Here is a 25,217-nt window from a genome sequence, read left to right on the forward strand (position 1 = left end):
TTGAAAGTGAACTGCCTCAGAGGGGCGGTCATTAAAATTATTCTTGAAAATAAAAGTCTCACAACTGATAGGTGAAGATAAAATACCTTCTCTTCAAATTATATGATCCAAATGTATTGCTGAGGCATCTGTGAATACTAAATAATTGTAAGTTTTTTTATGACAAATATTAATGTTAAAGGCTTAAACTCTTCCCCAGCTATTAATATCATATTCCTTTGTTTGCTGATAATCTGTTGATTTAGAGAATGATTCTTTTTTTTCTTAACATCTTTATTGGAGTATAATTGCTTTACAATGATGTGTTAGTTTTTGCTTTATAACATAGTGAATCAGCTATACATTTACATATGTCCCCATATATCCCTCCCACCCTCCCTATGCCACCTCTCTAGGTGGTCACAAAGCACCAAGCTGATCTCCCTGTGCTATGCGGCTGCTTCCCACTAGCTATCTATTTACATTTGGTAGTATATATAAGTCCATGCCACTCTCTCACTTCGCCCCAGCTTACCCTTCCCCCTCAAGTCCATTCTCTACATTTGCCTCTTTATTCCTGTCCTGCCCCTAGGTTCTTCATAACCATTTTTTTTTGGATTCCATACATACGTGTTAGCATACGGTATTTGTTTTTCTCTTTCCGACTTACTTCACTCTGTATGACACACTCTGCATCCTTCCACCTCCCTACAAATAGCTTAATTTCGTTTCTTTTAATGGCTGAGTAATATTGCATTGTATATATGTGCCACATCTTCTTTATCCAGTCATCTGTCAATGGACACTTAGGTTGCATCTATGTCCTGGCTATTGTAAATAGAGCTGCAGTGAACATTGTGGTACATGACTCTTTCTGAATCATAGTTTTCTCAGGGTATATGGCCAGGAGTGGGATTGCTGGGTCACATGGTAATTCTATTTTAGTTTTTTAAGGAACCTACATACTGTTCTCCATAGTGGCTATATCAGTTTACATTCCCACCAACAGTGCAAGAGGGTTCCCTTTTCTCCACACAACTTCCAGCATTTATTGTTTCCAGTTTTTTTGATGATGACCATTCTGACCGGTGTGAGGAGATAGCTCTTTGTAGTTTTGATTTGCATTTCTCTAATGATTAGTGATGTTGAGCATCCATTCATGTGTTTGTTGTCAATCTGTATATCTTCTTTGGAGGAATGTCTGTTTAGGTCTTCTGCCCATTTTTGGATTGGGTTGTTTGTTTTTTTGATATTGAGCTGCATGAGTTGCTTGTATGTTTTGGAGATTAATCCTTTGTCAGTGGCTTCATTTGCAAATATTTTCTCCCATTCTGAGCGTTGTCTTTTCGTCTTGTTTATGGTTTCCTTTGCTGTGCAAAAGCTTGTACATTTCATTAGGTCCCATTTGTTTATTTTCGTTTTTATTTCCATTTCTCTAGGAGATGGGTCAAAAAGAATCTTGCTGTGATTTATGTCATAGAGTGTTCTGCCTATGTTTTCCTCTAAGAGTTTGATGGTGTCTGACCTTACATTTAGGTCTTGAATCCATTTTGAGTTTATTTTTGTGTATGGTGTTAGGGAGTGTTCTAATTTCATTCTTTTATATGTAGCTGTCCAGTTTTCCCAGCACCACTTACTGAAGAGGCTGTTTTTTCTCCACTGTATATTCTTGCCTCCTTTATCAAAGATAAGGTGACCATATGTGCATGGGTTTATCAATGGGCTTTCTATCCTGTTCCATTGGTCTATATTTCTGTTTTTGTGCCAGTACCATACTGTCTTAATTACTGTAGGTTTGTAGTATAGTCTGAAGTCTGGGAGCCTGATTCCTCCAGCTCCATTTTTCTTTCTCAAGATTTCTTTGGCTATTCGGGGTCTTTTATGTTTCCATACAAATTGTGAAATTTTTTTGTTCTAGTTCTGTGAAAAATGCCATTGGTAGTTTGATAGGGATTGCATTGAATCTGTAGATTGCTTTGGGTAGTAGAGTCATTTTCACAATGTTGATTCTTCCAATCCAAGAACATGGTATATCTCTCCATCTGTTTGTATCATCTTTAATTTCTTTCATCAGTGTCTTATAATTTTCTGCATACAGGTCTTTTGTCTCCTTAGGTAGGTTTATTCCTAGATATTTTGTTCTTTTTGTGGCAATGGTAAATGGGAGTGTTTTCTTAATTTCACTTTCAGATTTTTCATCATTAGTGTATAAGAATGCCAGAGATTTCTATGCATTAATTTTGTATCCTGCTACTTTACCAAATTCATTGATTAGCTCTAGTAGTTTTCTGGTAGCAACTTTAGGATTCTCTATGTATAGTATCATGTCATCTGCAAACAGTGACAGCTTTACTTCTTCTTTTCCAATTTGGATTCCTTTTATTTCTTTTTCGTCTCTGATGTGGCTAAAACTTCCAAAACTATGTTGAATAGTAGTGGTGAGAATGGACAACCTTGCCTTGTTCCTTATTTTAGTGGAAATGCTTTCAGTTTTTCACCATTGAGGACGATGTTGGCTGTGGGTTTGTCATATATGGCCTTGATTATGTTGAGGAAAGTTCCCTCTATGCCTACTTTCTGGATGGTTTTTATCATAAATGGGTGTTGAATTTTGTTGAAAGCTTTCTCTGCATCTATTGAGATGATCATATGGTTTTTATTCTTCAATTTGTTAATATGGTGTATCACGTTGATTGATTTGCATATATTGAAGAATCCTTGCATTCCTAGGATAAACCCCACTTGATCATAATGTATGATCCTTTTAATGTGCTGTTGGATTCTGTTTGCTAGTATTTTGTTGAGGATTTTTGCATCTATATTCATCAGTGATATTGGCCTATAGTTTTCTTTCTTTGTGACATCCTTGACTGGTTTTGGTATCAGAGGGATGGTGGCCTCATAGAATGAGTTTGGGAGTATTGCTCCCTCTGCTATATTTTGCAAGAGTTTGAGAAGGATAGGTATTAGCTCTTCTCTAAATAACAAGTGAGTTCTTAAAATTTCATTTTCTTTGGCAGGATGATAAGAATGTTTTTAGCACTGGAATGGAGTTAATGGAGAATCGTGGTTAAGAACATGCATTTTGAAGTCAGGCAACAGATAATTGTAACCCAGTACAGTGATTTGTGTGGCACTGAACCACTCACTTAAACTCTTCAAGCATCAATTTGCTCCTCTAAGCTCAGGGGCAGAAAATCAGCTGGCTGCAGAGATTCTGTGAGACCAGAACATTCCAAGTATGCCTGACACCCATGAGCACTTAGTCACTGAGCATTTCCTACTCCCAAGGAGTAAGCTAAAACTTCACTGGTATCACCTCATAAGGAATGACTCCATGAGATAGATATGATTTTGTTGCCATTTTATAATTAAGAAAACTGAATTTTACAGAACTTTACAGAAAATATAACTATAGGCACACATAGGCCAGAGTATGAATGTAGGTTTATGTCTACTTTCAACACCTCCTCAGCATGCCCCTATTCCTTTTATACATGTGATCTTTCTGTCTCTGTGAAGTAAGTTAAGTGTGTCATTGCCAACATAGGAAATTAGTCGTACAGGCTCTTGGGCATTAAATGACTGGCTTATGGTCACATGGTTAGTAAGTGGTGGAGCCAGTTTGGGGACCCAGGTCTGTGTGATACTACCTTGTCTTTATTACTGGTATCTCCCTCTCCTTTACTCTTTGAATTCTCCATCTGAACACACTCTGTCCTTCAGGACTCTTTCTGCAGTGTAGACCCCACATGGACTGTGCACAGAAGTAATCCCTCAATGACTTCACATTATATAGAGAGTAAAGCCAAGCATCTTTTTAGAACTTGCCAACCTCTCCCTGGTCAGAATCCTGCTTCCCTCTCTAGTCTCACTTCTTGGTGCCCTGCCTGCCAACGCCCTTGAGTGCATCCTCCAGCCTAATGCACTACTTTAACTCTGCCATACTCGCCATGTTGTTTTATGTTTTTCTGCATTTGATTCATTCCTGAATGCGTTTACCCATTTTGTCTACCCTGTGACTTCCTATTCCTATTCCTATCTTTCAAAACCCTTCTGAAGTTCTGGACCACAAGCAAAATTGGCCACTTCATGGTGCCAGCCATCAAAGTATGCTCCTTGGCCTGCTGCTGGAAACATAATTGATTGATAGCCCTAGCTACTGCTTTCTGTATCCACCAGGGCTTTTGCTACTAGGCTGTGCTTCCATTGGGCTGCTCCCAGCCAGTGACTGCTACTGGCTCAGGCCCATTCTTGTGAACTACAAGACTCCTCTGATGGGGAACTGTAGCTCTAGGACTGCCCATTGGCTTAGCTGAGTCTTTCTTAAAAATGTGCTGCAGTTCCAGAATCTTCCATCCAACCTTCTGTCCTTCTCTTCTCCTTTACACGTGTCAGACTTCTGCCATAGTTTGAAGGCTCTCCAGTCTTTCTCTTGATCATTCCCCTTTATCCTTCACAGGCTTTCCCGATAAATTTCTTATATGTCTATTCCCATCTTGGTGTCTGCTTCTTGATGGACCTGAGTAAATATAGCCCTGCGGGTGCCTTTCTCTCTCCTGTACACATACCAGCACGAATAAAATATTGCATTTGTTATTTTACTTTTCAAATATGAGGCCAGTAAAATTAGGAAAAACATTGTATTCTTTTATTTTCAGCCCTTAGTATACTGTTTGGTACTTAGTGAGTATTTAATGAACTTGCATAAATGAATTCTAAAATTATGATGTTATCTAACATGCGTTTATTTAGGTCAAAACAAGCAAAACTGTGTGTTAACTCCTCAGCTAACACTGCCAATCAATGTGAGGATACCTGGGAGTTAGTTTATGGTCACTAATGCTAGGCTTGTGTTTCAGAGTATTGCCATTCAGCTTCTATAGGCCCAAAATATTTTCTTGAGTTCAAATGAGTTTTTATGCTTATGAACTTAATTTAACTAAACTTTAAATCTTGAAATCTCACTGAATATCTCTCATCACTAAATGAAGCAGCCTTGATTAATCACTCTGAGCATTTCAAAATATTCTGTCAGTTAACCTATATTTAACATAAGCATGTGTAAAATCTATATGAGAACATTCATTAGTAGGAAAGCATATTCTTAGAGAGCTATAAATTCACATAGTAATTCTTCTTAATATTTCAAGTGAGGAGAAGGATATAGAACATTTCTATTCATTACTGGTAAATCCATTACAAACCTGTTCTGATCCATACAGCAGTAGAACTTATTATTTCTTTGTTGTTGGGTTATTTATGCTAGAAAGGAAAAAATAATTAAATATTCCATTTACCATTAAATTTTCTCTTCACAAAAAATTACACTGGTTTGGCCACCAACTAAAATCCTATGTCATTGCTTGATTCCAGATAATTATTTACTTTGTTCCACTCCATTTTTCATACTTGGGGTCTCTCTTAGAATTTTTCAGTATAATCTCCTAAATATGTTTTGTCTTGTTCTTGTTCTATAGATAATGATAATAATAAATACCATTTACTGAGTCTATTATGTGTACCGAAAATTATGTCTTAAATGCTATCATCCCAATTTTCCAAATGAGATACTAACAATCAGAGAAGTAAAACAACTTGGAGGTGATTGTACAACTAGTAAATGGATCGTCAGTGGCCTGAACCCAGATCTGCCTAATTTTTTGATTATCTAATCTTAGTTTAATTGTCTAGTGTTTTGACTATAAAATTTGAACAATAATCTATTAAATCGAAAGCATACAGTGTTCTTCTAAGAGCTTTGCAGTTTCCTCTAGAGGAAATAGAGAGCCACTTGGCTTCTAACACAGAGGAAAATAATGTACTATGATAAATACTTTTAAAAAACATGTCAGAAGGAGACAGTTTAAAAAATGTAAAGGACGGTATATAAAACTAGAAAAAGGGTGACTTGGAAGCTAGTTACTGACAAAGTCTAAACAAGAAGTGGTTAAGGTCTGATTTAATAGTGTCCGCAAGGGTATGGACAGGAGGAAGAGAAGACTGGAGAAACATTTCTAAAACCAGTGGCTCAGCAATGTATGGACCATGGGATTTTTGGTCCGATTCCCTAGTTACCCTGCATCTGTTTCCTCTTCTGTAAAATAGAGATAATAACATCTATTTCAAAGTGTTACCAGGAGCTTCAAGTAATAGTATACTATCATATACTTGTATGTTACATACTGTGAGTCTAGGCACTTCCATGGGGAACTTTATTTATACTAGGAATTTACTTCTCACAAGAACTCCAGTAACTAAGTATCATCATTACCAGTTTTACAGATGAGGAAACTGAGGCACAGTGAGGTCAAGTAAAAAAAAAGTGATGGTGCTGTGGTAACATGAGATTAAAATAATAGCAGGTATTGTATGTCTGATACATAGAAGGTGCTTTATAAACGACTATAATTAGCCACCTGGACTAATGCCCTTGAAAAGGAGAACCAAATCTGACTCATTTTTGAACAAGGTAATCTAGAATGTGGAGTGGGCAGAACCGCTTGATTGGATCATCATGGACACAGCACAGGTACTGTCCTTGGTGCTGAAGATGTGGTGGCAAACCAGCCCCTGCCTTCATGATATTTTCCTTCTGCTGGAACAGATGTTCTGATGACTAGGTGGTTGAGTAAAGGGAGCATAGTTGGAAAACTATTTCTAAATTATTTTCTGTGACATATTTTTTTTCCTGTAAACATTTGCTCAGAAAGCTGACACAGGAATAAGACACTGTAAACTTTCTCCACTTTACAGCCTTTTCAGTGAGGACTAGGGGAACACTTTTGTTTCAGATCCTTTCTTGAGACTTTTCCCTTTTCATAGAGTTAACTTTTAGCTCTGGCCTATTATAGGCCCCCAAACTAGTTACAAACTAACTTATTTTCTGTTACATCCTCAGCTCTTAAAATAGTACCTAAAACAGTCAGCACTTAATTACTGTGTATTGAATGAATAGATGAGTGAATGAATAAATAAAGGCATTTTTCATTTTTCAGATTATCCATTCTTTACATGCAGTAAGTTGATCTCTAAGGGAAAAATTGAGTATTTAAGGTTAATTACTAACTGGAATGTATGCTAGGATTTATGTTGTGCAAAAATGATATAACAATTTGAAAGTGGTTCTTAAGAGTCGTTTATAACAAGCTCTGAGGAGATAATTTTTGTAAGCACCAAAACCACAGCATCTCTGAATTTCAGAAGTGTCATTATGCCATCCTTTTTTTAAAATTAAATCTCACTTTCAAAATTCAGATCACAAACAATTTTGTAAAGACATTAATGGTCAAAATGGATGTGTCACTCAGTCTTACATCATGCCCTACAAATCATGAGAAAACTGTTCTGTTTTCCTATCTCATCCTTGAACGTGGACACATATAGTATGTACATAAATTTAGAAAATATGCCATTTTGAAATTCCCTTCTTTCATGTGATATTATATCATGAGCATGTTTATATAATACTATGCAATTATATGATTATCTTTTTCATATCTGGATGATATTTACTTGCCCCAGTCCTATGTGGCCATCCACTCACTTACCTTCAGCAGAGCTGTGGAATTTTATCCATTCCCAGTTGTGTCTAAAATATACATTTGCAAGATGGAGTCTTACTAGCATTTTCTCGAGCTTGAAATCCATACAATTAAATAATTCTCTCCATTTAAGGATAAATTACCTTCTCTTATCTTCTCTGAGGTAAGACAGAGAAACTGAAGGGGGCTGTGGGAAGCAGAGTAGTCTGGTGAGAACGGTAGAGGGCAGTGTGGAAGTTCTGTAGATATGATATTAATATGTAATCTCAGGCCATCACATCATTTGTGCCTCAGTGTTCTTGAGTCTGCCTCACTTTAGATTATATTTGGGGGAATGTAATGTTTATCTACCTAAGATGCCCTACCTGGCTCAAACTGCGCAATGGCATTTCCAAACCAATCTGTACAACAGAGAATCAAAATAAATCATGTAACGTGCTAACCGTAATATCGAACACATTGTGTGTGTTCAACATATTCTACATACTGCTGTGATTTTTATTATAGTGATAATGATTTGAATCAAGTCTCTACTTGGTGTGGGATAAGTGTATGCTAAAATTATTCCTTAGTTTGTTGTCAAGTAGAGTGAATTATCTATAGGATTTCCTTACCCTTCTCTTGGAACTTATTTATATGAGAATTCAGAATCATTGTAGTGCTCTGGACCAAATGTAGAAAGGTCAGAGGTAGATTAGGGTTTTTTTTTTTCATGCCAGAATAGTTGTTTATCAAAAGGAAATGAACTGTCATAACTGGAGGAGGACTCGGGCTTGTTCATTCATTCTTCTCCCCCTTCCGCTAATGCACGATCATTACTGATAGAATATTCTCAAGTGATTCTTTTTAAGTGACTCTAGTAGTGACACTTCCAATTAGACTGATATTTGTCATAACTATTTTATTGGCTCTTGGTAATAATCACAGAGTGAATTACTGCTCTTACTCTCCAATATCACAATGAATCAGTTCACAGAGGCAATTACAAAGAAGAGTGAATGACTAGGGAGACAGAGTAACTAGTCTCTCTCAAGTAACTAGATGCTGTGAAGTAGCCAGATCCTAAAGAATGTTATCATAATATCAGTTACTCTGTTTTTTAACTCATTATTAGGCTTACAGGTACTAAACTTTTTCATTTAGGTGTAAAAGTGAATGGCTTTTAGGAACTCTACTGTATTGGCTCCAAATGAAGTATTCTCAGGATGGCAGCATGATAACTATAGTTAAAAATACAGTATTGTACACCTGAAAGTTGCTAATAGAGTCAATTTTTAAAGTTCTCATCACCAGGAAAAAAAAAGCCACAATGTGAAGTGATGGATGTTAACTAAATTTATTGTGGTAATCATATATATTGTGGCAATATGTACATATATCAAATCATTATGTTGTACACTTTAATTGTATACAATGTTATATGTCAATTATATCTCAGGGAAATTGGGAAAAAAAGAAAAAATAATAATTTTGAATTAAAAATAGTTTTTGTGTCACAAATGTACCTAGGTTAACAGCTCAATTTCACTACTTACTAGTTGTGTGTCCCTGTACAAATTGCTTAATCTATCTATGTCTTTTTTTCCATTTTTAAATGGAGATGTTTACAGCTGCAACCATGCAGCATTATTTGAGAATTAAATAGAATAATACAGGTAGCCATTTAGGGTAGTACTCTGTGTACAGTAAGTGCCCCAAACTGTTAGATATTGTATGTACCAGATGTATTTTTCTGGCTCTATAAATCAGGCAGATATAAATTACTTATTTTTAGGTGTTAATAAAAGTTATTGTGGTATAAAATGGCCTACTTTAGAGTCTAAAGATCCAACTTCCATACGGAGTTCAGCAAAAATTGACTTTATGAACTAAGTCAAATCTCCGAAAATCACTGAAACTAATCTGTATGCGTAAAGTGTAACAATACACAATTGTATGAGGATTGAGGTAAGGCTCAACTATGTTGTATATTCAAGTTATCACATCTTGCTTAATACCTTTTGATACTCAAATAATATTTTTACTGATTGTCCCATTTTATTACCTCAGCTCCCTTGGGAAAGCAATTGAGAAGATGTTACTACACTAGTTTCATAGCTAAGGATCTGAGACTCAGTTAGACTGAAGTTACATAACCAAAACACAGTTGAACAGGAACTAGAACCTAGGTTCTCTCATGTCAAAAGAATAAACTCCTTCAAGTAAATCTGAAATCTGAAAAGGAATATATATAAATATGTATATATATGTACATGGATAACTGAATCACTTTGCTGTATACCTGAATCACTGTAAATCAAGTATACTTCAATTAAAAAAAAAAAGGACGAGAGGTCTGTGAGCTAACATGGGCTTAACTTGTGTAGGATCTCACCAACCCTTTTTAGAGATTTGGGCTTTTATTAGAATGAGATGGAAGCTACTGGAAGCTTTTGAGCACAGAAAAGACATAATCTGATTTACCTGTTAATAGAATCATCCTAGATGCTATTTTGACAATAGACAAAAAGAAGGAATAAAGTAGGTCTCCATTGCAATAAAACTTAACAGAACTTATAGTGACTTGGACCAGCATATTAGAAGTGAAGATGGAGAAAAGCAGTCATAGTTTAGACAGATTTGGATACATTTTGAAGTTAGCACCAATGGCATTTGTTAATACACTTGCTATGGAGTATGGGAGAAAGAGTGGAGTCAAGTTTTTTTGGAATGAGAAAATGGTAGGATGAAGTTGTTTCTCTGAGAAGAAACTGTAGAATGAGCAAATTGGTGGTGACAGTAAGCTCAGTATATGCTCATTTTAAATTGCCTATTAGAACTCACAGTGGGTCTAGCAAGTAGACAGTTGCTTATAAGTATGGCACTCATGCAGAGTTCGGCACTAAAATAGAAATTTGGCAATCCCAGATGTAAGGATTCTCTTTAAAAGTTTAAGCCTGGATTGGATCTGGTTGGGAGTTAGTCTAATAGAAAATAAGAGATGTTCAAGATGTGAGCCGTGGTGTATTGTATTATTACAAAGCTAGGGAAATGAGGAGAAAACCTCAGAAGAGATAAAAAAAAAGTGTAATCCATTGAAGAAGGAAAACTGGAGAGAATGATGTTTTGGAAGCCAAGTATAACAAGTATTTTAATTGAAAAGGAGTATCAGATTGGCGTAGTGTAAGGCCTTGACTACAGCATTACTAATGTCTGATTTACACCAAGATAGAGTAAAGAACAATTATTCCTTATATTTGAATGTCCATTGTGTGCACAGGGAAGGTGGTGATTAAAGAAAAAGAATACAGCAAAAATAATACAGCAACAGCAGAAACACAGATAAAAACATTCTCTCTGCCTTTAAAGCTCAAAGGCAGGGAGACAGAATTTGGAGCATAGGTTATAAGTCTCATAATGCATGACCATCAACAGTCTGTGGCACTATATATATAGATAGATGAAATAGAAATTAATTTTGATAGGCAGCTTCAGGAGGGAATGAAGGTCACATTTGAGCTGGGTATTAAAGAATGACTATAAGTTTGTTGGGTAGGAAATGGGAATGGACAAAAGAATAATGACATTTCAGGCAGATAAGATGGCACAGGAAATGCCGCAGAGGTACAAGAAGGCAGAATATGTACAGGGATGAGGAGTAAATTCATTTGACTGGAATAGAGTATGCAAAGTAGAATGGGGGTAAAATAGCGGTAGATACACTTTTTTGCCTTTATGGAAAATCTTGCTCAACAGTCCAGTAGAAAGAAAAACTTGATAAAGTGAGATATTTATCCAGAGCCAAATATTATAATTACTATCATTTTTTAAAAAGCCTTTTATATTCTGGGAAAAGCCTCAAGGACGACATAGTGTAACATGAATGTACCCTTGGAAAAATATATGGAAATATAAATTGTTCCCTGTAGGTTACTCCATTAGGCAGATTATAATTTCAAATAATTTTGCTTGGGCTCTTTTCTAACTTCCTTAAATATAATGTGTTTTTATTTTATCTCTTTCCTAGAAATGGTTCTCTGTATTGTGAGGCTGCAAGATCACCCAGGGAGAGTGGGACCAAACAGACCAGAACGTCTGACACACTGAATGTATGTGAGTACAAAATTAACAGCGTTTTAAAAAGAAAAATTGTCCTATATATGACTTAAAGTGCTTTGGAGTATATAGACTGTTTGTGAATTAATATGGCTAATTGCTGGATCCTTGGCATGGGCAAGCTCTCACTGGTGAGAGGGGTTTGTGTGTGCACCTGTGACAAAGGCTTGATTTCTCCTCTAAAGATACACATTCCATTTTTAGCGGGAATTACTGTCTCTGATAACTGCTCTGCTTCTAGTAAAACTTTGAAAGCCTGCTTTCTGACCACAGCTGCATATATTCCCACTTCGTCTGCTCCCAGATTCCTACTGAACCCATTCTTCACCCTCCTTTTATCTTTCTCTGTCATTCTGGTCCCTCAGACACCACATTTAGTTTTATTTGCCTTCCTGAATACAACGTCAGCCAACTGGACAATTCTCCCTAACCCTCTTGTTCTCTATCAACTTTATGTCCTGCCATACTTACCTTGCCAATTGTCAAGTTAGTATGTATTTGTGTAATTATTTGATTATTTTATGTACCTTTCATGCGATCAATTGCTCCATGCAGACAAGGATCATGCTTGTTTGCTGATATAACATAGATGGTCCACGTTTCTAGGCTGCCTGCCCCTGCCTGTTCCTGAGTGGAATTTAGCCACTTAAAACGTTCATCCCTTTTTTTCTTTTTTGTCTTTTGAATATGTTTTATATATTTTTGTCCCATTCTGTTAAAGGGAAAATCAGTGACACTTTACACATTTAAATTAGTAATTGTGGGAATAATGCAATTAATTTATTGTCCTTCTCCAGCTGAAAGCTCTTCTAAATCTTAAGTTGAAGTTTCAACTTTAATTTTAAGGAGATGCTTCTCAAAGTGTGCTGTTTTCTACAGGTGATATGCAGTAGAAACGCTGGTATTTTGGTGTTGATCTTAGAGTTCAAATTCATAACTTGAAGTTGTTTGTTCCCACTCTGGGGTCAAGAATGGTCACCATGATTCAGAATGGTCTGGATGTTTGTAAGACAACTTCTGGTGACCTTTTGAGCCTGAGCAGCTTGCCTTTGCCAACTGGGTTTATCTCAGATCCACCTCCATATCAGGAATCCTAAGGGTATCAGATGTCAGAACTTGCTCAGGGAACACCTGTGTCATCTCTCCCACCCCAGGAGACATAGGAGTGCAGTTCTAATGGGCACAAGGGGAACTCATTGTCTTGCTGAAAACCCAGGACTCGCATTGACTTCAGGCGTGGCTGGATTCAGAGCTCAAACAATGTCATCAGGACTCAATTTCCCTCCATCTTGAGGTTCTTCCACTGAGATAGTTAAGATGTCAGGAGATCCAAGGTGGCCCCAGTCAGCTCCAGGTTTTCCCTTACTCTGGCTAGGAGGAGACAGTATCTCCAGACTCTCTATCTCCTCAGCTCCAAATCCAGTCAGGAGAGAATCATGCCTTCTCTCTTAGAGCATTTCCAGGTGTCATTAAGTCTCATTGGCTCTGAGTGGGTCACATGCACATTGCTAAGCCAATCACTGTGACCATGGAGATGCAGTATATTGATTGGCTTAGGCCTATGTCACCTGCTTCCTCCTCAGAATTCTTCCCAAATGGACAGCTTTCTCCCCTTCCCATATGGTCTCCTGCTGTATTTCCTTCTGGTCTCATGGGACCATCACACACCTGTGGCTCTGAGGTGCAATTACCTGGCTGCCTGGGTGGGAAGCAGCCCATATATCCTAGTGGATTTTTTTTTGAAATACCTTCACTTTATTGCACTCATCACATTATAAATTTGTTTGCTTTACACATTTGTTTTTCATACAAGACAGATGTTTAAAGGGCAAAAGTTATTGATCATTTTTAACAACTTTATAGTGGTATAATTCATAAACCATACACTTCACATATTTAAATTGTACCATTCAATGGTTTTTAGTATATTTATACTTTTGCAACCATCACCACAATCTAAATTTAGAACATTTTCACTACCCCAAAAATAAAGCCTGTACCTATTAGTTATTCCCCTATCCCAACCCTATGTTGACACTTGCCCACAGCCCTGGGTGACCACCAGTGTATTTTGTTTCCATTGATTCTTGATACTTCAGAATAGACGTATCCAGATAATATTGGAATCATACAGTATGTGGTCTTTTGTAATTAGCATCTCTCACTTAGCTAAACATTTTCAAGGTTCATCCATGTTTTAGCATATATAAGTAATTCATTGTTTTTATTGCCAAATAACATTCCATTGTATAAATAATCCTCATTTATCAATCAATTAATCAGTTTATGGACATTTTGACTGTTTTTTACTTTTTTAAAAAAATTTATTTTATATTGGAGTATAGTTGATTAATGCTGTATTAGTTTCAGGTGTACAGCTGAGTGATTCAGTTATACATATACATGTATCTATTCTTTTTCGAGTTCTTTTCCCATTTAGGTTATTACAGAGTATTGAGCAGAGTTCTCTGTGCTATACATTAGGTCCTTGTTGGTTATCTTATTTTAAATATAGCAGTGTGTACACGTCAATCCCAAATCTCAACCTATCCCTACCCCCTCCCGACTCTTCTCCCGGTAACCGTAAGTTCATTCTTTAAGTCTGTGAGTCTGTTTTTGTTTTGTAAGTAGGCTTGTTTGTATCATTTTTTTAGATTCTGCATATAAGTAATATCATACGATATTTGTCTTTCTCTGTATGACTTGCTTCACTTAGTATGATGATATTCAGGTCCATCCTTGTTGCTGCAAATTTATGGTTGTTCAAAATCTCTGTACTTTTGGGTCTCAAATCTTCCCCAGATTGTCTCAGTTTGAAATAAAACAGCCTCTTGCTTTCTAGAAAAGATGAGGCTATCTATTATGAACATCACTGAATTTTTCTTCTTTAGACCTTAAAATATCTCTGTACCTATCTATAGTCTATTTCCTGTTTCCCCAAATAACTTTTTATACATATTAGATTTTAATCCTAACATTTTACATTTCTTTATCAACTTTATTAAATCAGCTATTCCTTCCTGATTTGCATTTCTCCATTTTTCTGATTCTTTCCACACAGGCAAAAACAACCATCATGCTTTTAGGTCCCTTATCTTGGAACAAATTCAACCAACCAAAATCAAAACAAAACAAGCCTCCTTCATCTCACTGTTACCTTATTTTTCCCCCCACTTAGACACTGTTACCCATTCAAAGTCTTTGTAGAACAGTGTTCTTTGCCAATTCATGTTAAATTCAAGAAAAGAAGGGGCTATTTTTATTTTTGTAGTACAGTGTATTTCCAGTGCATAGCACAATATCTAAAATGGTAGGGGCTCAATAATTAAATGAGTTAATTTTAGCTACCCTTTTACTTCCCACTCTCCACCTGAGTGTTAAAATTTTGCTTTAAGCACTGCTTAAATTAATCTTACCAAAATAACTAAACAAAATAGCTCCTTTCTCTGTTATTCAGTACAGAACCATGTTTCAAATACTCCTCTTATATGCTATATCATAATCTATCTTAATTACCGTTAACTGTGTGTATGCCTTATCACTGCATCAAAGCCTCAGCCCCTAGAGCTCAGGACAATTAACCTGGTATTTCCTTAGCCCCCACAACTCTTAACAAAGTGTTTACTAGTCAGTATTTACTAGTGAGTTGAATTCATACCTTTAAATATTGAAGGGTCCTCTAGCATTGCTCTGACCACATTAGTATTACCTTTGATGAAATATTTTGCACCTAAAATAAAAATGTGAATATATAATTGGATAGCCTTTTATAAACCATTTCAAATCATTAAAGTAATAATTTTTTTAAAACCCTATGCTGAATGAATCATGATATATGTGTTTTGTATTTGTAATCACATTATTTCAACAATTAGAAATATTTATCCATACATATATTATATGTACACATACATACATAAACACAAAAACATTGCTTGTAACCACTTGATAAAAGAATAACTATTGTTTAAATTATTTCCAAGAAAATAAAATTCTCTTCCAGGTTCTTTAAATGCATCCAATAAATGCACACAAGAGAAAATAGAAAATCTCTTAAAAACTGTTTCAGGAACCAACAGAGACTTAAGAATTACTCTAGGGCTTCCCTGGTGGCGCAGTGGTTGAGGGTCTGCCTGCCGATGCAGGGGACACGGATTCATGTCCCGGTCCGGGAAGATCCCACATGCCGCGGAGCGGCTGGGCCCGTGAGTCATGGCCGCTGAGCCTGCGCGTCCGGAGCCTGCGCTCCGCAACGGGAGAGGCCACAACAGTGAGAGGCCCGCATACCGCAAAAAAAAAAAAAAGAATTACTCTAAATACTCCCAAACGCATTCTATGAGGCCACCATCACCCTGATACCAAAACCAGACAAAGATGTCACAAAGAAAGAAAACTACAGGCCAATATCACTGATGAACATAGATGAAAAAAACCTCAACAACATACTAGCAAACAGAATCCAACAGCACATTGAAAGGATCATACACCATGATCAAGTGGGGTTTATCCCAGGAATGCAAGGATTCTACACAGCCAACATCATTCTCAGTGGTGAAACACTGAAACCATTACCTCTAAGACCAGGAACAAGACAAGGTTGTCCACTCTCACCACTATTATTCAGCATAATTTTGGAAGTTTTAACCACAGCAATCAGAGACGAGAAAGAAATAAATGGAATCCAAATCAGAAAATAAGAAATAAATCTGTCACTGTTTGCAGATGACATGATACTATACATAGAGAATCCTAAACATGCTACCAGAAAACTACTAGAGCTAATCAATGAATTTGGTAAAGTAGCAGGATACAAAATTAATGCACAGAAGTCTCTTGCATTCCTATACACTAATGATGAAAAATCTGAAAGAGAAATTAGGAAACACTCCCATTTACCTTTGCAACAAAAAGAATAAAATACCTAGGAACAAACCTACCTAAGGAGACAAAAGAACTGTATGCAGAAAACTGTAAGGCACTGATGAAAGAAATTAAAGATGATACAAACAGATGGAGAGATATACCATGTTCTTGGATTGGAAGAATCAACACTGTAAAAATGACTCTACTACCCAAAGCAATCTATAGATTCAATGCAATCCCTATCAAACTACCAAAGGCATTTTTCACAGAACTAGAACAAAAAATTTCACAATTTGTATGGAAGCAACAAAGACCCCAAATAGCCAAAGCAATCTTGAGAAAGAAAAACGGAGCTGGAGGAATCAGGCTCCCAGACCACAGACTACACTACAAAGCTACAGTAATGAAGACAGTATGGTACTGGCACCAAAACAGAAATATAGACCAATGGAACAGGATAGAAAGCCCAGAGATAAACCCTTGCACATATGGTCACCTTAATTTTGATAAAGGAGGCAAGAATATACAATGGAGAAAAGACAGCCTCTTCAATAAGTGGTACTGGGAGAACTGGACAGCTACATGTAAAAGAATGAAATTAGAACACTCCCTAACACCATACACAAAAATAAACTCAAAATGGATTAAAGACCTAAATGTAAGGCCAGACACCATCAAAGTCCTAGAGGAAAACATAGGCACAACAGTCTATGACATAAATCACAGCAAGATCCTTTTTGACCCACCTCCTAGAGAAATGGAAATAAAAATGAAAATAAACAAATGGGACCTAATGAAATGTACAAGCTTTTGCACAGCAAAGGAAACCATAAACAAGACGAAAAGACAACGCTCAGAATGGGAGAAAATATTTGCAAATGAAGCCACTGACAAAGGATTAATCTCCAAAATTTACAAGCAGCTCATGCACCTGAATATCAAAAAAACAAACAACCTAATCCAAAAGTGGGCAGAAGACCTAAATAGACATTTCTCCAAAGAAGATATACAGATGGCCAACAAACACATGAAAAGATGCTCAGCATCACTAATTATTAGAGAAATGCAAATCAAAACTACAATGAGGTATCACCTCACACTGGTCACAATGGCCATCATCAAAAAATCTACAGACAAATGCTGGAGAGGGTGTGGAGAAAAGGGAACCCTCTTACACTGTTAGTGGGGATGTAAATTGTTACAGCCACTATGGAGAACAGTATGGAAGTTCCTTAAAAAACTAAAAATAGAACTACCATACGACCCAGCAATCCCACTACTGGGCATATACCCTGAGAAAACCATAATTCAAAGAGAGTCATGTACCACAGTGTTCACTGCAGCTCTATTTACAATAGCTAGGACATGGAAGCAACCTAAGTGTCCATTGACAGATGAATGGATAAAGAAGATGCGACACATATATACAATGGAATATTACTCAGCCATAAAAAGAAACGAAACTGAGTTATTTGTAGTGAGGTGGATGGACCTAGATTTTGTTATACAGAGTGAAGTAAGTCAGAAAGATAAAAATGTATGGAATTTAAAAAAAGAAAAATAAAAGGTTCTGAAGAACTTAGTGGCAGGAGAGGAATAAAGAGGCAGACATAGAGAATGGACTTGAGGACACGGGGAGGGGGAAGAGTAAGCTGAAATGAAGTGAGAGAGTGGCATGGACATATATACACTACCAAATGTAAAATAGATAGCTAGTGGGAAGCAGCCTCATAGCACAGGGAGATCAGCTTGGTGCTTTGTGACCACCTAGAGGTGTGGAATAGGGAGGGTGGGAGGGAGACACAAGAGGGAGGAGATATGGGGATATATGTATATGTATGGCTGATTCACTTTGTTATACAGCAGAGACCTATGCACCATTGCAAAGCAATTATACTCCAATAAAGATGTTAAAAAAAAGAGTAAGATTAGACGGGAAAAAAAAAAAAAAAGAACCTCTGAGGACCTCAGGAAGATAAAGATGGAAAATGCAAAAGAAAAGTAAGACTGTAGCGGGTAGAAGTGTCACTATCCATATAACAGGAGTCCCAGAAAGAGAAAAAATCCATAGGGACGAAAACACACACACCTTTGGAAAGCAGAGCCTCATAGATAAGACGACTGGAGCAGGAGATATCAATGAATCTTTAAAATAAAAGTTGTCTGATCAAGGACACAAAAATGAGCAAGGATTTGGAATATTTGAGAAACAGTTACGAGCATGATGGGATGCTGTGTTGTTGGTGGCCTGAACCTGCACATGGTCTTCACCACTGGGAATGTGTCCAGGGCAAGCAAGGAACTGAATTTTAATTTTCTTTAATTTTAAGAAATTTGAGTTTAAAATGCTAATACTTGATTCAGGTATTGGAAAGCTTTTAAGTATGCTTGGAACAACTTGGGTTTGTGAATCTCCTCTTGCAGTTGTAAATTGAAACCTAAATACAGATCAACTATATCTGATGTGAATTTAGTAATTATACTGAGATGCACTAAAAGTGTAACATTTACCCCAGGTTTATAATGCTAAATACAGAAAAGATAGAGTAAAATGTCTGATTAATATTTTTATATTGATTATATGCTGAAATTATCCTATTTTGGATTTGTTGGGTTAAATAAAATATATAATTAAAATTAAAAAAATATAGAATTACTCTACACTTGCCTTCCTGCTATACTCATTTTTGCCTTTCCAAAATATGTCCTTATTTTTTATCCTGTTTGATTCACTTCTTCCTCCAACTCACATGGATTTGCAGCCTGAGTTGAGAATATTTTCCCCAGGTCTGATTTTCTAAGACTCCTTTGGGGCACTGTGTCCAATATGACCTGTGGGCTGAATGTACTGAAACCATGGATTAAAGTTTCTCCCCATGCACCCGGCTCTGGCCATTAGGAGAACTCACAGGTCAGTGGAAAGAGATTAGGCAAATCCAAAGTGATTATTTGGTGACTTGCAGGCCAAGTACTTTACTGTTTAATTAACTTATCTGTTTCCCCTTTCACTGTAACTTTGTATAAAGAGAAATAACTTACTTAAGAAAATATGGTGGATTCAACTTGTTTTTCTCCCTGCAAAAAGTCTTGAGTGTGACCCTCATGCAGATTTTAAGTTTGAATTCTATTACTTGTCTTATGCTCACTCACATGATCGTTGTTTATCATAGAGGCATCTGCAAAATCTAAATAATATTTAAAGCAGTAACATTTTAAAAATCTAGAATCAGTATCAATTCAGGGAGGACCACAAAGGCTTATTTTTGGGAGGTCTCTCTGTCTCTAATTCAGTCACTTGGATGACTGTGTAATCTATGCCTCTTCTGTAATTATTTGGCCTATGCATTTGGCCAATTCCTGCAACCCAGTCTGTAGAGGATGCATCAGAGACACTGAACCAAAGGACCCCCAATTCTATTACTTTCATTCGGGCTTCATTTAGTTTTTCAGGTGGATATGCTTTATTTGCTCCCTCTGTGCCACTCTGTTTCGGAGGCTGACCTGTGCAGGCTAGAACAATGGGCTCTAGTCCCTCTACAGCCAGTGGGAGGCCCCAGCAAGAGAAAATAGGAAAGGAAAAGTGAGATCAGCATATTCATTCCCCAGGATCCCTCTCTGCAAGTTCATCAAAGGCTGACTGCATCCCTCAGCCAAAGGTCTATTCTTTTCAAGGCTACCTTCTGGGCAAGAAATACGTAGATACGGCTTACATGCACTGCTTCCTCTCCCACACCCTTCTGACCTAGGGATCATACTCCTTTTTTCTTACTAGCTCAGAGTCCTGCACCTGGCTTCTCTACATCCTGGTTACTTCTTTGTGAATAGCCTCTTTTAAAATATACCCTTCTCAAATGATCTTAATCTGAGTATTTCTTATTTCTTATCAGAACACTGGTATAAGGTCTCTTCTTGAGATTCTTTAATTAGCCTCATACTGACTACAACTTTGCAAAGTGATCACTAATAGTGGTGAGCAACAAACTAAATATAAGTATTTAGATAATAGGCATGAACTAAGTGTCAATACAGAAAGAGGTCTTGGGAAAATATGAGAAAATATTGCATTAGCAATGTTTGTTGTTTCCTTCTGAACATTTAGATTGAACCCTAAAACACATTCAGGAATTGAATTATTAGGAGATGGTACCATTTTGCGGGTACTTTATCTTTCTTTTTTCTTTTTTTTTTTTCTGTTGATGGATAGCACTGAAATTATGCTGAATCTGCCAGGATATATAAATCAAACTTTTACCAATTTAATTTTTCCTTTTAGAGGTGTTACAAGTTAATTGACTGATGGGGCCAGTAGCTGAGCTCTTTTGGACCTTGACAAAGGGATGAATCTGGTGGGAGGCCATATTTATCAAAAAAGAAGTTTGACTATATTAGTATTGTTGGTATTCAACAGTTCAGAAATATTTCTTAATGATTTGCTTTTTTTTTTTTTTTTTGTATTTTTAAAGAGGAGATGTCGAAAAGCAGCAGAATTGGATCTCTTTCATCTGAGAAAAACTTAAATGAGAAATATGCTTTTTTATTCAGTTAAACAAACTAGACTCTGAACTTTTTTAATGTCTATTTTAAAGGAGAGAGGCAGTTCTTGATATTAAAGTTAATATGTTTATAATCACCCACCAAAACATTTCCACAGCATTTGAAATTTAGTTGCTGCTTTGAAATTATAAAAGAAACTATAGACCTATTAGAGAAAGTTTGAGAAATTGAGAAAAAGAAGTTTATAACTCTAACCTAGAACTATTATAATTTTAGTACATTGACCTCGATTTTCTTATATAGTTTTAATCTTAGTTCATAAACAATTATTTGCATCCATAGGCTAAGAATTATTCCAAATTCCTACATAGTTTTATAATAATTAATTTTAGATATCTTTAAAAAACTTCTTTCCACAGAGTAAATGTTCAATAAATGTTAGCTATTATTTAATAAAACAGATATTTAATACAGTTTTAAAAAGTTAGAATGCTTTAGTTATAATAACATTCTTTGATATCCACATATTTCCATATAATGAATTAGCAAATTTCATTAATTCTAGGATGTACATTTTTGCAAAATTTTCAAACTCTAAAACTGAAGCACATTTTATTATAGTACAAAATAGTTTAATTTTCAGCATGTTTTTCTTTTATGTGATATGTAAAATAGCAAGGAGTCCATGATATCTTAATATTTTAATTTCTGAGATTAGATTATCAGACATTGGTGATTGTGTGTGTGTAAATGTGACAGTGAATACTGAAAGAAAGATTATACCTCCTCACTTACATGCTGTCTGGAAGTCCTTTCTGTTTTAAACCATGAAAACTGCTACCAAAAAACCCCCCAAAAATTTAGACAGTGAAACCAAAAGAAACTGGTTAATTTCATTGCTTGAGTTAAAGTGTTTTTAAGAAAATATTTGTTCTACATTTCCCTTTTAAACTTTTAAACAATGTTTGAAGTCAAGTATATTTGGGATCAATTTACAAAAAGAAAAATGTTTACGTTGATTCCTTAGGAAAAAGTGTTAAAAATAGATGAAAAGTTTTTCCTCCCTCTAAGACAACATCTTCTGTTTAAAAATAATTATATATTGGCCTTATACACATACCTGTCCTCCCAATAATTCAGCAGAAATCAAGTTCTGTGTGAAACACTAAAGTGAACTATAATATGTCAAAAAAAAAAAAAAAAGAATGCCTCTGAGTACTTCCCACTTGCAGGCAAAGACATCATTTCTTTGTAATAATAGAAATTACATTTTAATCAATACACCCTTTGCTATTAATCCATTTTTGACTGCCTGAAGAGATTTTAATAACAGGTTAGGAAAATCATCCATCCAATGAGTCATTCCAAAGAGAAAAGGGCTGGAATTCTTTCATTTCTAATTCAGCATGTACAGAATTGATATGTATATTTTACATTCTTGCTACTCTTAGAAGAACCTCGCATTTCATTGTGTACTTAGTATCTTACTTAGTAACTTAAAAAATCATCTATGATTTTTTATTGGTGACACAAATTGATCACCAGTCAGCAAATATACATTTTCTTACCTTTGGTAAGGACTAGATGTTTGATGGTATTCTCTAATGGTCAGTGCCTGCTGTGATACAGCTATAAGCTAGGTTTTACTTTTACCAAATTTGCTTTTTTTAATTAATTTTATTTTATAAAATAGCAATGCACACTCATTTTAGAAATATCAGAGAGTACATAGAAAACGCTTATGAACTTGAACACTCATGCTACTCCCTTGCCAAACATAACCTTCATTATCACAGATGCATGGATGCATGCAAATATTGTCTCTATGCATGTGGTTCAATTTTTTATTTATTGTAAATATTTTTTTTCTTTTTAGTAAGTATGTGTATAAATTTTTTTTAAAGTTTGTGTGGTATTTCTTTGTAGACTTCTATCTTGATTTATTTAGCTAATACTCTAGTGTTAAAAGTATATTATATCGGAAGTTATATTGTTAGGAAAGTGCCAGGATGGACATGCTCATAACTTTTTTATGGATTGATTCTATTTTAGTAGAATCGATTCCCCCACATAAAATATTGGAGTAGCAATCACACATAATTTGAGTGTTTTACATCCATGCTATATCTAAATGAAAAAAAATTATCAAGCAATGTAGGAAAGTGATTCAGTATTTTAAAAATATTTATTATTTTACCAATATTTATTAGTCCATTTGGGCTGCTATAACAAAGTACCATAGACTGGGTGGCTTAAACAACAAACATTTATTTCTCATGGTTCTGGAGGATGGAAGTCCAAGATCAAGGGACCAGCAGATTGGGTGTCTGGTGAGCCCCCACTCTGTGGTCCAGAGACAGCTTTCTTCTCTCTGTGTCTTCACATGGCAGAAGGTGAGAGGAATCTCTGGGATCTCTAATAAGGGCACTGATCCCATTATGAGGGCTCCACCCTCATGACTTAAGCACCTACCCAGGGCCCACCTCCAAATACCATCATACTGGGGATTAGGTTTCAAAATATGAATTTGAGGGGACACAAACATTTAGTCTATAGCATATGACAATGCTCTTCTATTATTACTTTGATTTTTCTTTCTTCATCCTTAATAAGCATTAATATTTTTCATACATTTATTGTCTATTTTTATTTTTCCTTTTGTTAATTATGCATTTATGTCCTCATCTGGGTCATGTTTACTCAGGACAAACTAAGAGGAGAGAACATAATGTAGAACATGGAGGTCATAGGGAAAAAGGAAAGAAGGCATTCTCCCCAGTAAGCATCACTGCCTGATGGAAAGTAATCTCTTACCCTGGGGACTTGTGATGAATTTGGCATTTTTACTGAATGCCAAAGCAAATGTGCATTTTAGTGAAACTCCAGTCTGACTGGTTCTTGGCATTTATGTTGATTAAAGGAAAAACAACTTAGACTTTCACTTTCTTTTTAAAGCCACCTGTTAGCAGGTGGTATCAGCACTGTTAACAGTGAAGGTTAAGAACTTTCTACATTAAAGTAAGAACTCAAAAGAAATCAGGGGGCTTCCCTGGTGGCACTGTGGTTGAGAGTCCGCCTGTCGATGCAGGGGACACGGGTTCGTGCCCCGGTCCGGGAAGATCCCGCATGTCGCGGAGCGGCTGGGCCTGTGAGCCATGGCCGCTGGGCCTGCGCGTCCGGAGCCTGTGCTCCGCAACGGGAGATGCCACAAGAGTGAGAGGCCCGCGTACCACAAAAAACAAACAAACAAACAAGCAAACAAAATAAATCAGGAAAATGTATTGACTATCTACAGTGTTTGAGGTGGTGGACTAAGAATTCACTTATGTTACATTCTTTTTGACAGTAGACATGTAATTTTTGTTTCAGAATCCATTTTATCCATCTTTATTTCCCCAGTGCCTAGAATAATACCTGCCATATATTAAAAGTTCAAGAAATGCATAATTATCTCTGATTTACAGACAATAAAAACCAATGATCAGAGAAACTGAGTAATGTTGACCTGAGCCACACAGCTCAAAAGGGATTGTCTCAAAATTCAACATCAGTTTGTCCAAACCCGAACTATATACTCTAAATATTTCATCTAACATCTCTTCCTAAGATAATGTGTCTCTTGTTATACATTCATTCTAGTGCAAGAAAGGCTAGATAATGCTGTGGAACAAATAACCCAACCATCTCAATTGTTTACAAACAACAAGGGTTCGTTCTCCTGTATACAATGTAATAATTGCTTGTTAGCCAAGGGCTCTGCTCCTCCCTGTCTTCTCTCCAGGATCTAAGGTGAGGTAGCACATCCTCCCTGGACCATTTATGATTACCAAGACTAAGGAACAAAGCACAGAAATCTTCTCCTGGCTTGTTAAAGCTCCAGTCAGCAGTCACATGTAATATATCTGGTCGCATTTCACTCCTAATTTCATGAGTGTCATGAAACTTCATGGGTGCTTAAGCGTGGGAAAATGAAATTGGGTGGGCCCAAGGTAGTGACAAGGGTACTTATGAGTGAAAGAGGATGGCAGGAAAAGCCGAGTCTGAGAAGGAGATATGAAGATGGTACACAGTAGGGGGAAGAAAAAGCTAAATATTGTGGACAGCTCCTCCCTCTTGTCACCAAATACTCAAATAACTCTGTGATAGTTAATGTTATGTGTCAACTTGACTGAGCCACAATATCTAGATATTTGGTCAGACATTATTCTGGATGTTTCTGTGAAGGTAATTCTTGGTTGAGAG

The 25,217-nt window shown here is 36.3% G+C and overlaps 1 protein-coding gene across 16 annotated transcripts in view; it reads left to right on the forward strand.

Annotated features, from left to right (window-relative positions):
• Positions 1–25,217, forward strand: part of LRRC4C (leucine rich repeat containing 4C) — a 1,216,832-nt gene that overhangs the window by 488,320 nt on the left and 703,295 nt on the right. For 14 of the 16 annotated variants that reach the window (XR_009564875.1, XM_060303337.1, XM_060303330.1 and 11 more), the window contains exon 3: positions 11,530–11,611. The gene's annotated coding sequence lies outside the window, so the exon portion shown is untranslated. Of the gene's footprint in view, positions 1–11,529; positions 11,616–25,217 lie in introns of all 16 variants that reach the window. The other 2 variants (XM_060303327.1, XM_060303338.1) reach the window with 1 other exon arrangement.

The sequence above is a fragment of the Globicephala melas genome, chromosome 8 (genome assembly GCF_963455315.2).
Source record: "Globicephala melas chromosome 8, mGloMel1.2, whole genome shotgun sequence".
Lineage (NCBI taxonomy): Eukaryota > Metazoa > Chordata > Mammalia > Artiodactyla > Delphinidae > Globicephala > Globicephala melas.